General features: G+C 48.6%; 1 non-coding gene across 1 annotated transcript; it reads right to left on the bottom strand.

Annotated features, from left to right (window-relative positions):
* Positions 1–1,772: 1,772 nt before the first annotated feature.
* On the bottom strand, positions 1,773–1,879 carry LOC122469684. Its single transcript, XR_006293579.1, has one exon. It is a non-coding gene; the product is annotated as a U6 spliceosomal RNA (small nuclear RNA).
* Between the last annotated feature and the right edge of the window lie 7,547 nt (positions 1,880–9,426).

Here is a 9,426-nt window from a genome sequence, read left to right as displayed (position 1 = left end):
CGAGCTCCTTGGCTGGCTCAGCCTCAAGCTTCTCTACCCTGGTCCTGCCGTCTTTTGTAACCGCTACAATTCCAGGCCGCTCAGTGCACTAACACGTGTAGGGTGAACACCATTGAATAATTAAGTCCTTGGGTTGATCTGGGCACTCAGAATGGTCTGTCTTTGAGCTCGGAGTCATCACAACAGACAGGCAATCTCTTCTCTCCAGCATCTTCTTTATGCATTTACCATAAGCACAGGAGTTGCCAGCGTTGGTCCTAATCTATACTTGCTTGGGGCGGGGCAGTTCAGTATAAATAGAACCCTTGTATGGGGTGGTCACTCCCTGCCAAGTGTCCCACCTGGCACACAGCCACACCTCCTTGTTGTATAGACAGAATGACCGAATTAGCACCACGAGCGAATGAGTGAATGACCCTCCATAGGGCACTTCACACCGATCACTACAACGACCCAAGAGATAGGTTCCCTGGTCAAGTCCCATCTTACCGTCTAGGAAACATGAAGACTGAAGGTGATTAAATGATCTGCCTGACAGTCACGAATCTAATAAGCGGAAGCGTTGGGATTTCAACCCGCCCCTGTCTTTGTTTCACGGTCTAATCCCCGCACTGTTCCACGGGGTGGCCACCAGCCACAGGTGGCTCCTGAGGACTCGTCCAAATGCGGCCGGTCCAAATCTAGATGTGCGGTGACGATAAAACACATTCCAGACTTGTAAGCTGTAGTGAAAACGATCTCATTGATGCTTTTTACCTTAAAGATAGGCTGACATGAAGGCATTTTGGATATATCGGGTTAAATAAAATATGTTATCAAAATTAATCGCACCTGTTTCTTTTTACCCCTTTAATGCAGCTACTAGACAAGTGGAAATCGCACTGTGGCTCACGTTACGTTTTTGTTGGACAACGCGGGTGAGAGCGCTCAGCCGCCCTGTTCTACCAATTCAAATGCAAACGCCTTCATCTTCAACATCCTGAATAATGCGCACCCAGGACTGTTGGCCCAAGGCTCCGTTCTTCGTCCCCCTCGGTTCCTCTCTCTTCCACCCACTGGAATGATTTAGTCTCAGTGTACCCCAAACCCCAGGGCTGCTGCCTTGCTTTTAGCTGAATATCGTGGACAATATTTACCTTGGAGATGCCTCTGACCTGGGGAGTTGGTCCTGAAGTCGGAACGTGGAGCTAAAAATCGCTCTAGGCAAAATCATCCACAGAAAGCCCTCCAAATTAGCATGCGGTAGTGTGTCCCTGGTTTTGTGCACGCGGATATGTATGTACACATGTATGACAGACTCAGTGATATACGGTAGGTAACAGTACAGAGCAGAACATTGGTTTGCAAAATTTTCCCACCTATTGTTATTATTTTGATTAACCGCTTGTGCGTAAGTTGCAGATATTGGGACTTATTACTTTTTTGTTTGTTTGTTTTTGCGACAGAGAGAGAGAGCGCATGCGTGCACGTGAACATGAGCAGGGGAGGGGCGGAGAGAGAGGGAGACAGAGGATCTGAAGCAGGCTCTGTGCCGACAGCAGAGAGCCCGATGCAGGGCTTGAACTCACGAACTGCGAGATCATGACCTGAGCCGAAGTCGGACACTTAACTTACTGAGCCACCCAGGCGCCCCGGGACCTTTCATTTTTGAATGTTTCAGTACATATTTCTTTTCTTTTTCATTTGACTCACTTTATTGCAATATTCACTTTATTGTGGTCATCTGAAACAAAACTCGTAATATCTCTAAGGCATGCCTGTACAGAAATTCTAAAAATCTGGAACGTTTCATGAATTTGCATGTCAGCCTTGTGCAGGGACCATGCTAACCTTCTCTGTATCGTTCCAATTTTAGTCTCTATGCTGCCGAAGTGAGCACTCAGTATATATTTTTTAAGAACTAGGGGAACCTGGGTGACTCAGTGGGTTGAGCGTCTGACTCTTGATTTCAGCTCCGGTCATGATCTCACAATTCTTGGAATAGGGCTCTACACTGAGCAAAGAGTCTGCTTGGGATTCTCTGTCTCTGTCTCTGTCTCTCTCCCTCTCAAAATAAATAAATATACTTAAAAAAAAAAAAAGAAGCCTGTTCTCTTATGTAATAGTTACCATTATGAAATCCAGGAAAGTTAACATTTTTATAATATCTGATATGCATTCCATATTCAAATTTCCCCAATAACGTCTTTCCGAGCAACTTTCCCTGAATCCAGGATGCAAACCAGTATTTCATGCTGCATTTACTTGTCATGTGTCCTCGGTCTCCTGAGTCTGGAACAATTCCTTAACCTTCCTTTATCTCGCGAGGTATTGGCATTTTTGAAGATTACGGGATAGCTGTTATGTAGAGTCCTCCCCTATCTGGATATGTCTGAATGATTCTTCATTATCAGAATCAAGTTGAAAATGTTTTACACGTATGCAGCATAAATGACCCTGTATCCTTCCCACTATATCCCACAGGGGCTGGCGGTGTTCGTCTGTCGTCCCATCCTGCTGAGGGTAACTGTGATCACTGACTGAGGCAGTCCTAGATTTTCTCCCTTTTATTTTAAAGAGATTTTTTTTTAATGTTTATTTTGAAAGAGAGAGAGCATGGGCAGGGGGAGGAGCAGAGAGAGAGGAGCCCAGAACCAGCCCAGAGAGCAGGAGCCTCGCACAGGGCCGGATCCCACGAACCTTGAGATAATAACCTGAGACCTGAGATCACGACCTGAGATTTCATGACCTGAAATTAAGAGTTGGACGCTTAACGGACTGAGCCACCCAGGCACCCCATCTCCCTTTCAATTATTGAGAAATCTCTGGTCTCCTTTTGTAATTGATAAGTAATCCGTAGCACAAGACCCTGATAGTGTGTAAGTATCACATTTCCTAACAATTTCACCCAGAGGTTTTAGCATCCATCCGCGACTTGTGCCCTGAACTGAGTTTTATTAGGATAGCTGCAAATTATTTTTAAAGCTGTAAAAGAGGGAGGGGAGGGAGTGGGGGGAACACAGGTGAGAGGTTGCATTTCCTTAACATAAAGGCCTGGAAAATGTTACTCCATTGTTTGGAGAATTTTTAATCCGCAAAGCATGGTTTGGGAGGAAGGGGCAAGATTAACCAAGATGTGGTCTCTGCCACCGGAGCAGCTCACGATCAGATGGGGGACACAAAGCAGACAGAGCACTGAGGATACACACACACACACACACACACACACACAGGAAAGGAGGGACAGGAAACCGTTAAGTGAGAGCTTCAGAAGAAACCCAGCAGCCTGGAGCCGCCTGCTGGAGCCTAAGGTTTGCCCAGCACATAGGTACCGAGTAGGGAAAGCGTCCCCCCCATCCCCAGTGTCATGGATTGACGGGTCCCTCCCAAATTCATCTGTTGAAATCCTAACCCAATACCTCAGAACATGACCTGATTTTGAGATAAGGTCTTTACACGGGAAATCAAGTTAAAATGAGGTCGTCAGGGTGGGCCTTAATCCAGTATGACCTTCGTCCTTCTAAAAGGGAAAAATCTGGACCCAGACATACACACAGAGGGAAGATGCTGCGAAGGGAGAAGGTCACCGACAATCCAAGGAACACCGAGGCTTCCAGAAGCCTGGAGGGAGGAGGCCCGGAACAGATTCCTTCTCAGCATCTGTCCTGCCAACACCTCGATCTCGGATTTCCAGCCTCCAAACTGTGGGACAATACGTTTCTGTTGTTTAGGTCATTCCATGGGTGGCACTTTGTTACAGCGACACCCACCGTCGGCAACATGACCCCACGTTCATGGGCTGCAAAAGGTTGAGGGAAGAGCCCGGGCTCGAGTCAGAGCCTTGGGGTCATGGCCAGGTTGTACCACATCACAGCTGCTTAAGCTCAGGACAGTCTCTTTGTCTCCAGTCTCGGTTTCCTCATTTGTCAGTAGAGGGGAGTCAGAACGGCTGCAGAAGGGGTGCCTTGCGCTCCACTGGGGCCATCGTGGCTGGCCGCCACGGCCTCATCCAGTCTTTGCTGACTACGGGACTCCACCACGGGAACCCCTTCCCTGACTCTCACTCTGCTGGGTATGGTGGCATTTTTACTCCCTTTCACCTTCAAGGTCAAGCTCATGTGGGGCAGAACTAACACAAGCCAGTTACCCAAAATTCCCTGGGGCCGTGTCAGTGAAGGAGGAAGTTGGCTTATCTTTCTGAGATTTAACATGATCTATGGTGCACCAGGCATGACAGGCCTTGCCTGTCACTGTCATGGCCTAGACTGTGTCCCCCTGAATCCAGAACATTACAGAAGCCTTCCCGGTCTCCCCAGCCCTCTGTGGAAGTGATCACTCAATTTCTTTGCTCTATAATTGCTTCTCTCCGGGGCCTTGGTCGCCTTCCATGGGCCACTGTTCTAAGCAAAGGGAGGTGGTTAAGGAGGGGAGTGTGGAGGGTCTCACCCCAGAGCCACCCTGCCTGAGTCTCATTCCTGACTTTGCCCTGAACTAGTTGCGTGACCTTGGGCAGCTTCTCCAGCCTCCCTGAGCCTCAGACTTCCCTTGTGTAATAATAACATGGTTCTTGGCTGGTTGTGAGTATTGGCTAGGGCCTGGCATATAATCATCATTCAATAAATGTCAGCTATTTTTAAGGCTTTTATTTATTTTTGAGAGAGAGAGAGAGAGAGAGAGAGACAGAGAGAGAGAATGCAATCGGTGGAAGGGCAGAGAGAGAGAGAGAGAGAGAGAGAGAGAGAGAGGGAGACACAGCATCTGAAGCAGGCTCCAGGCTCCGAGCTGTCAGCACAGAGCCCAACACGGGGCTCGAACTCACGGACCGTGAGATCATGACCTGAGCCAAAGTCGGATGCTTAACCTGCTGAGGCACCTAAGCACCCCTCAGCTATTTTTGTTAGCACTTCAACTTCTCAGCCTGTTTTATCTCTCCCACCAGCCGTCGGGAGCCAGGATTTTGGTGTAGGAAAAAAGATGGAGATCTGAGTTTAAAAAGGTTAAATATAACCTGAGTTAGGATTAGAAACATCAGAACAAACTCATGGTATATTTTATCCTTTAAAAAATGATCTGGATTTTTTTTTCACTCTGTTAACTCTAGATCTACCGAAAAGACCCGGAACAATATCTAAAACAGTATAAATGAGCATCCCCAGCATCAGACTATGGTCTCTAAATACTGTTTCTCACTCAAAGAAACCAGGAATGGTTGATTCCCGGTCTCGGGCAGGAAATGAATGCGATCATTCTGGAACATCCTGTCAAACAAGAAAGCAGGGCAGCCATGAAAGACGACTGAGCTGTGTCAGCTTAGGACTCAGAAGCAAATTTGGGAAGGTTCCCATTCGCCAGAGACAGGAAAATGTGAGCACCAATAGGAAAATGAATTTCAGTATAATGAAACACATAAAATTAAATTAAATCCAGGGGCGCCTGGGGGACTCAGTCGGTTAAGCCTCTGACTTCAGCTCAGGTCATGATCTTGTGGTTCGTGGGTTCGAGCCCCGCGTCAGGCTCCGCACTGACAGCTCAGAGCCTGGAGCCTGCTTCAGATCCTGTGTCCCATGATGTCCCCAGCCCCAAGGCCAGCAGTTAGCAACCTTACCGGGAATGTGGGACCTGCTACTTGGCAGAGGGCTGCCCACATTCCAAGGCACTAGCAACTTTGCCCTGGTTTCTAGAACATTCTTTCATTGCTGGAGGCAGCCCGGCTGGGTCTGCTTCCCAGCTCTGTGCAGCTGGCCTGGTTGTCAGTCTGTCCGCGTCATCAGCCCTCCAGGCGCAGGTGGGCACCCCAGCCCTGCCACAGCCCTCTTCGGGAGAGGAAGAGAGCTAAAGCGATCTGGCCACACCCCACACCTACCATCAGCTCCAATTCTTCCAAGCACTCCACACTGTCCCGAGTGCTGCAAAGGAGGAAGGGTGGGGCAGGGATCCCCAGACACAGCGGCCCCCTGGGGCAGTTGGCAAAGTGCTAACCACTCCCCTGGTGTCGGCAGAATGGGAAGCAGAATGGTCGAGAAGAAGGCAGCCAGGCAGCTATCCGCCAGGTGCCTGGTTCAAATCCTGGTCTCACCCGCCCACCATATCTCTTAATTAACCCTACCTTAACACCTGCTAAGCACCATGCCAATGTCACATGCACATCTGTACAGACATACCCACTTAGCACCTTCATTCTTACGTGATGAGATTTTTTCATTAAAACTTTTTTAAGGTTTATTTATTTTTGAGAGAGAGCGAGAGAGAGCGTGAGCATGGGAGGGGCAGAGAGAGAGAGAGAGAGGGACAGAGGACCCCCCATGCGGGGGCTCAAACTCACGAACGGTGGGATCACGACCTGAGCCAAAGTCTGATGCTTAACCGACTGAACCACCCAGGCACCCCTATGTGATGGGATCCTCAGGCTCATGTAGCCATAGAGTAATTTCTATTATTTTTTTAAAATTTTTTTTTCAACGTTTTTATTTATTTTTGGGACAGAGAGAGACAGAGCATGAACGGGGGAGGGGCAGAGAGAGAGGGAGACACAGAATCGGAAACAGGCTCCAGGCTCCCAGCCATCAGCCCAGAGCCCGACGCGGGGCTCGAACTCCCGGACCGCGAGATCGTGACCTGGCTGAAGTCGGACGCTTAACCGACTGCGCCACCCAGGCGCCCCGAGTAATTTCTATTATATATCATTTTCTCCCGTGCCCACGAAGGAAAGCGCAAGCAACGTTAAGTTGTTTTCCTCTGACAAGAGTCCAACTTCTGTGAATTAGGTCCCTGTGTTTCCATAGAGCATCACCGTCTGGGCCACCATGCCTGTGAAAGCTATTCCTAACCATCTCCTTTATTCCTCACAACCACCTAGGGGGACAGGGTGACAAGTAGCCGCGTCGTATAGATGCAAACACTGAGATCAGGGAGATTCAAACCCCCCGAAGGAAGCTAACCCAGAAAGCCCTTGCTGAAAATTTCCTTTCTCTGCATCACCTCTTTGCCTCGCCAGGTGCTGAGGCGCAAAGAATACCGGCTTTGGGGGGGAGATTTGGGTTGGTCTAAGACTTCTGCTCCTTTCTTACCGTCTGTATGATCGATCGCTTCATCTTCCAGGATCCCATTTCCTCATGCGCAAATGAGGATAATAACTCAAGTGCAAAAGCCTTTAAAGTAAGTTAAAGATAAGGAAATACTATCAAGATTGTCTTTATCTCAGCCCTTGAAGAGGACCGAGGTTAATTTTCGGAGTCACTTTGAGTAGCCATCCAACGCCTTGAGCCTTCAAGGTGTTCGGGGTCTTGGAAAATGCTAAATCCGAACATCCAGAAAGCCTCCCCAGGCTACCATTTGGTGAGCAGGCTCTGTGAGGGCACAGGTGTCTTGCCTTCTTTCCTGTCCAGGCCAGAATGCTCCCATTGGCTGGACCCCTTCTAGGCACCTAGTACTTATCATCCATCCAACAACCCGAGAGCGGTCCTGTCCTCACAATCTCACACGGATGATCCTTGAGGCTCTGAAACCCCAGGAACCCACCCTGGCACCCTAGTGACCTGGCCATGGGTTGGTGAAACCAGGATTTGGGCTCAGGTCTGAGTACGGTGGATGGTCCAAAATCTCATGACATCAAAGTTACATGCCCTGATTGTCAGCACAAGATCAAGCAGGCTCATCAGAAAAAGCCTGAGCAGGATCTGTGGCTATACAGACATCAAAATCAAACTGGGCACCTACGTTTGAGTTACAAGTTTACGCCGACTCCGTGTAACTCAGACCTTTGTGTTCCGTCTGCTGCAACACACTGAGCTGTGACAATAATGTCCCGTCCTGTTCACTGCACCAAGAGCTAAGATCACCTGCTTTATTCCTCCTTAGCCATGGCTTTTTACTGCTGGAAATCTCTTTGAGCGTAAGGGACTTACCATGAGGTCAGGGACTTTTGCAAGTTCGTCTTTTCTGCCCCAGCATGTAGCCCAGTGCCCAGCACGCAGAAATTCCTTACAAACTATTTTCAGCTCAGTTTCACAAACATCCACTGAGCACCTACCTCGCGCCAGGCACTGTTAGGTGCCAAGGGACAAAGATGATTATAATTTTAAAGGCTCACTGGTCTCTCCAGAATTAAGGGGAACTTAAGGCAAAGTTGGGATCCTTGTCGCAGAATGAGAAGAAGTGACTGACGCATCTGATCGGTAAGTTTGGGGACTAGAATCCAATCTTAAGACTTTAAACCTATAATGTGTCCACGTAGGAGCCCCGTCCTCTTCACACCCCCAGCCATTGTCCAGGAACCCAGGGGAGTGAGTCATTAGCGAGGGGGACTCCTTTCCAAGGATGTTGTTTGCCTGTGATGAGGTGTTAGTTGAGGAAATGGGGTGGGGGTGGGGTGTAGTCATTTATCTCATTATTTGTTTGACCTTGGTCCCCTTTCCCTGGAACACTGCCCATGCAGAGGGGGAAAGGAGTTTCAGATTTTGGAGATACTGGGTTTCGATGCACGTTGAATTTTAACATCACAAATAAAACACGAATGCTGTGTCTTTGTTCAAAAGTAAAACATTAGCAGTAAGGCTCAAGTCCTCTTTAAGTATCTACTCCAATCCTAGCCCCTCCTACAAGAGGTGACTGGTCCTGTTAATTCACTGGTGGACCTTCTAGATCTTTCTCTTTTGTGCGTTTATATATTTCTCAAACACCATACAGCACTTACTGTGTTCCATGGATTGTTCTAACTGCCTTCCAAACGTTAACCCCTATGAACCCATAGTCAATGTTGCTGTTGTGTACGTGCACACACACACACACACACACACACACACAGTCATAATATTTCAGATAACTTAACTTTGCCATTCAAAAAGACATCTTAGAGATCTTTCCATATTAGTACATAGGAGATGGCCTTCTTCTCCTCAATGGCCGTGTGGTTATTTATTATGGGTGTGTGCTGCTTTATCTAATGAGTACCCTACCGGTAAACATTTAGGTTGTTCCTAATGAATTTCATTATCCCTCGTGAATATCCTTCCGCAGACCTCGTGTATACCATGAGTGGAGGGGCTTGCTCGGGTGGATTTACTCAGGGGGTCTTAAATCTTAACCTTCAGTAGGTTAGCCTATGAATAATATAGGCCACGCCCAAAGAGGTTTGGGGCAGGGTGGCAGGGAGGAGGAGGGGAGGGGAAGAGCCTGGGGTCACAAGTGAACTCTGACCGAAAAACTGCCCCTTCCGCACTGGCTTCCTTGGGAGGCAAAGATAACCTCGGGAGGTGTGTGCACAGCTTTTCTGGAGGACCCCACCCTCCCAGCGAAGGACCCCACCCTCCCAGCGAGCGGTCCCTCAGCTTCTCAGACTCCTCACAGCTGGAAGCCCCCTTGATTTTTCCCACAGTGGGGTTGGAGTCAAGCTGGTTGTTTGAAGAAGCAGGCGTTAGGCTGCACCAGGACGGGTCGATGGAAGGAGCC

The sequence above is a fragment of the Prionailurus bengalensis genome, chromosome B3 (assembly GCF_016509475.1).
Source record: "Prionailurus bengalensis isolate Pbe53 chromosome B3, Fcat_Pben_1.1_paternal_pri, whole genome shotgun sequence".
Taxonomy (NCBI): domain Eukaryota; kingdom Metazoa; phylum Chordata; class Mammalia; order Carnivora; family Felidae; genus Prionailurus; species Prionailurus bengalensis.
Note: the sequence above shows the minus strand (reverse complement) of the source record. Positions and strands in the feature narration are given on the sequence as shown.